This window comes from Dreissena polymorpha, chromosome 6, assembly GCF_020536995.1.
Source record: "Dreissena polymorpha isolate Duluth1 chromosome 6, UMN_Dpol_1.0, whole genome shotgun sequence".
In the NCBI taxonomy this organism is placed as follows: Eukaryota; Metazoa; Mollusca; class Bivalvia; order Myida; family Dreissenidae; genus Dreissena; species Dreissena polymorpha.
Genome location: NC_068360.1, coordinates 49,734,294 through 49,739,600, shown reverse-complemented (window position 1 = coordinate 49,739,600; position 5,307 = coordinate 49,734,294). Strand labels below are relative to the sequence as shown.

The following is a 5,307-nucleotide window of genomic DNA, read 5'->3' as shown; positions in this document are numbered from 1 at the left end:
AGCCAATGATACAATTGACTATAAAAAAGACTTCCAGTTTAATACAGATATTATATGCATTATGACATTGATAAACACAAATGAAGAATACAAAGGTTGATACCGACATGCGACAATATCATACTGTTTCAGCTTCTTAATCTTCTGGGTCTGAAGTTTACAGTCTAAATGATGTAATATAAACATGAAGATTTGAATGACTGGTTTTTCAAGAATATATTTAATTATATGTTTTAACCAATTATCAATTAATGTAGGTACAGTGTATAGATTGTTTCATAATTTTATGCAATCATCTGTTATGATCCATCCATATTTTACCATATTTTCAAATGCAATATATCATACATATTTAACAATATACATATGTATTTTGATCAAGGTTATCAAATATTTGCACTTTTCATTACAAATGGAAAAAATTGAAAATAAAAAAAATAATTATTGAATAGTCTTCAGATAACATTTTGAATAAAATCTTAAATGCTTACATGTCATATATAGGATTAGTATTACAAATAGTATTATAAAACACGTCAAAATAAGCTTTATGAAATAAATTAAATAAGGAGGGGGTGGAACAAACACACTGATAAAACAATCGATTGTTTGGCTAAAGTCAATTTAATTTAACATAAAAGAGATATAGAAGTTTATCTGAAAAACGGTACGTTTGACAAGTTTACGGAGCAAATCTGACACTAAAGTACTCTTGTGATCTCAGGAAAAACTTCAAGTTTAAACGAAGCGTCATAGAAACACAATACATAATAGCATTGTAACTAAAAGAACAGGAAAATAAATCCCAAATGTTAATTATGATAGAAGGACCAATAACGGCAAATATATTAACGGTACATCTTGGGTCATACATAATGGGCAATATGATCAGGGACAAGTAAATAATTATGTTTTAACAGAGGAAATCGAATATGTGACGTCGTCAGCGAAAATCAGTCTTGTGTACGCTGACGTTTATTTCGGGAAATCGCGAGATAAAAATCTTGTACGAAAATGCGCTGGATATTTCGTCTTTTTCATACAATTTCTCGGCTCATAATTTATGACATGCTTTGAAAATTTCCACAATATAGCATGAATATGTCCTTTAAACACTGGCACAATTGGTTGTTTGTAATCCGCTTATTTAATTCAAATTATTCCCCTTGAAAGACACTGTTTCGTTTGAGCAGTTCGCAGGTAGCGCAACCTGTCTCGTAGTGTTCATTTTCAATGGCTATTAAACGCTGTAAATCAAAATGACATCGTGTACTTATGGATGTCTTCAATTGAAGAAGGTTCGGAAATGATATTTCCACATGCTTAAAATAGGTAAGTGAAATATATATATGTGTATGTTGGCTTTGTGATTAATTTTCGCGACTCGCAAGTTTGACCCGGAAGTAAACTGTACGATAGCAACTGAATTGTTTACATGAAATGGTGGAAGATTTAAATTTGACTTTGAAATATCATGTCTAAATTTATTAGACACCAACACTATTCAATGTGGAATTTCACAAGACCAGGACACTTCGTTTTTTGTTTATTTAAATGATTTATCGAATGTAAATGAACTTTATTTTAAACCTTCTCACCCCGCTACTCAAGATTTGTTTGATGTGGTAGATAATTATGAAAGCACAGGAGTTTGAAATTCTATCAATATAGCTAATCTAATGGCTTAATAAAAAAATATACCCCTATATAGTATAAGACTAGTCTTTATACTATATAGGAGTATTTTTTTTTATTTAGCCATTAGATAAGCTATATTGATAGAATTTCAAACTCCTGTGATGAAAGTGACCTTGAGTCAAACCATGATGAGTCTGATATTGATATTGATATAGAAGCTGTCAAAAAAAAACATCAGATACTGCGTTTATTGAAAAGTCTGAACTTCATGTGGCAGAAGCTGATAAACAAAACAAATTTAAGGTTGACTTTTTTAAAATGTTTAAGCACAAATTTAATTAATAATTATTATTATAAAAAAGTGTTATGTAGATAAATAACCAATAATTTGATATTCTACAGGTTGGGAAGTTACGGTGTTGGCGAACAGCATTCTCACTATCAGTGTGACAACTGTTGCGGCCAAAATAAAAACAACATAGTCATCTGGTACCTTCTGTGGAGAGTTCTTGTAGGTAATTACAAGCCCTTAGTTATTGTGTTTCTGATAGCTTTTTTTAATGTTGAGAAATTAATTTAGCTAAACCTGTTGTTAAAAATATTTGGTTGCAGAAATGCAATTGCAAAATGGTAAAGCATGTTGATATGTAGTAAACATGTTAACAAACAAATTACTCTGGTATCAATCCCAAAAGGAAAATTCTCTTAAAATAATATATTGAAATGAGTCAACATTTTTTAGTCAGTCAATTACTACAAAATACATATTCTAAATTGAGTCAACATTTTTTAGTCAGTCAATTACTACAAAATACATATTCTAAATTGTAGCCTGACCTTTTTTAATAATTATTTTTTAACATTTCAGGTTTACACAGAATCATCACACTAAGCTTTATGTTGATAAGACATACAAAGTTTACACCAGATTGGCACTTTGGCATCTGAAAGTCAAAGTGGAGGTAAATTCCTTATCACAGTATGGTGTATGTGACCTGCATGATCCTTCTTGATAAACCTTGTTTGCATTTCCATAGGTCTATCCAGTTGTATAGTTCTGCCATGTAATAAAATATAAAAATAATAAAACATAAATCAATTAAAAATAGTGTGTAGGTACTTTATGTCTTGTAACAGGAAAATAAATATTCATTTTAATAGTTTCAGCTGTTTTATTGGTATGAAATTCTTGATATGGCAAACAAAATCCCATGCAAAATCATCCTTCAAACTTTGTAGTTTTCTATTACAAAAACAACAACAACAAAATAATAATTTGATAGTAGGAAAACTATATTTTGCAATTGTTTCTTAATTAAATGGTAATCTTGATACAGAAACTTCAATGCAGAAATGTTGTCTGATGTCGATGCGTCTGTGGGGTTATCGTCAAGGACGGGCCACAACATTCCCCAGCTTGTGGGGGACTCTTCCAAGCCTGTTGTTATCTAAGACAGGAAGGATTACCTTACCACATTGTTTCACCACATAAAGAATGTCACCAAATTTCATCAATTTCTATGTGTCAGCGGAGCATCCCGGTGTTGTGGAATGCAGGGAATTTAGTGACTCACCAGTAGTCAGAATCACTCTCCGAAAGGTCTCGAAAGTGAATGTTAATGTGAGCTGTGACAACCTGCCATATGAAATGTTTGCAAAAGGGCTTGATCTGGACCATCAGTGGTATTTATTTGAAAACATTCGTGAATTCTGTCGCATAGATGAACCAAAAACTTGACATGTCCGAAACGCGCTACTGGTGAGCAACAAAAACCAGACTGTGCCCCCAAAAAAAGAAGATGCATTAAGATGCGCATCTGATCTTCTCTGATGGTGCCACAACAATTACATACATCATGTATCAGTGTTTATTTTGGCCAAGGTATTGGGTGATATATTTTCCCACAAACAATGCAAAAAATCCTCTATTCCTAGGAAAGCTAAAACATTATACGATTGCTAAATGTGTCAGTTGATACAGGTTTTGAAATGTTCAATGCAAATTTTTGTCTTAATTGCACAAGCTTGTTTTCAAGTTTTTTATATCTCATATTTACAAAACGAAAATCATTTTTTTCCATGTAGATCTAACCATGCAATTGTTTTTACCTTATGGACACAGACTGCCTATCAGAAAAACTGGAAAAAAATCAGTGTGAATATTGTATTTATTTATGTTTTACAATGAAAATCCTATATTTTTGTTTGTTTGCTACATTGTTTCCATAGTAACAAAAACAAACAATTTTTATGTTTACGTTATTGTTTATTTTGTCTATATTTCTCTATCAGAAATAATGATAAATAATGATTATTTCATTTACTGAAACATTTAGTATCCAAGTGTACTTTCAACCAACACTTTTCAATGCTGTGTTTTTCCATTCTGTTGTGTTTGAGGTTACATTATACTTAAATACACATGTAACTGAATAAAAAAAGGAAATTGTTCATGGAACACACACATTATTGATTGTTATTGTTTAACTAGTTACAAAACAGTGAAAGTAATGTTGTGTTTGCCTTTAAACAAACACTTGATTGAAAATACAATTAATAGATTAATAAAAGGCGTGATTGTGTGCTCTGGTGATTATTAACATGTAGATTAGTTACCATAGCAACACAAATGGTACATTTTAAATGTCCATGATGCTGTTGTCAGTTTATTGCACTATAAATATGCATTTGACTAAAGGAAAGATTATTGTTTTAATAAAACAATGTGCTTGTTGTTTGAAAATTTTCGTTGTTTTTTTGTATTAAATGATAACTTTTCGTCACGGTAAAATGTAGGGTTGGTCACTTTGGAAGGTCATAAAATTAGTTTTGAATGTGATAAATAAAAAATCTATATCATTTTTGTGAACTACAATGTTCAGAAAATCCAAAATTGCCAAAAAGTCAAAATGTGATTTTTTGAACACAAGACTGATTTTCCCAGCTTTGGTCACAATTTTATTACATGTATTAGGTGAGCATTTATATTGATAACCATTTAATACAGCCTTCCTTAAGAGTGTTGTCAATGTTCAAACATCCCTGTAGCTATGAACGTTTTTATGCTGTATGTATTGTCTTAACTTCTTTAAATGAAGGTATATCACTTGATTTTTTTATGTCAAGTGGCACAATATTGTTTTACAGGATAATTCATAAGAAAGCTTTTATTGTTTTCCATTTTTTCAATTAACATGTTTAACACATTTTTGGTATGATGAAGGAAAAGGGCATATTCACCATATGGCCCTTTTTTCATAATACCGAGTTAGAGCTACATAGTTAAGGTAGTTTTTTGAATTGTCGCATGATCATGATTTTTTTATTTATCACTTATTTTGGTGACATTGGAACCAAACTTTTTTTACTGAAACTAATTAAAAAAACAAGAGATGCGTTTGTCAGAAACACAATGCCAACTAATGCGCCGCTTTGAATTGTTATTTTACCTTTGACCTTGAGGGATGACCTTGACCTTTCACCACTCAAAATGTGCAGCTCCATGAGATACACATGCATGCCAAATATCAAATTGCTATCATCAATATTGCAAAAGAAATGACCAAGGTTAAAGTTTTGTGACACATACTATGACAGACAGACAGACAGACGGACAGGCCACAAATAATATTTTTTCGATCATTCGATCCTGGGGCATAACAAATGTGT

The 5,307-nt window shown here is 31.1% G+C and overlaps 1 long non-coding RNA gene across 2 annotated transcripts; it reads left to right on the top strand.

The window, feature by feature from the left end:
• Window positions 1-936: 936 nt before the first annotated feature.
• LOC127834709 (uncharacterized) lies at window positions 937-4,381 on the top strand. Of its 2 annotated transcripts, XR_008028074.1 has the most exons (4): window positions 937-1,332; window positions 2,041-2,153; window positions 2,507-2,600; window positions 2,976-4,381. It is a non-coding gene; the product is annotated as an uncharacterized LOC127834709 (long non-coding RNA). The 2 variants fall into 2 exon arrangements; XR_008028073.1 differs by having other exon boundaries at window positions 2,507-4,381.
• Window positions 4,382-5,307: the final 926 nt, after the last annotated feature.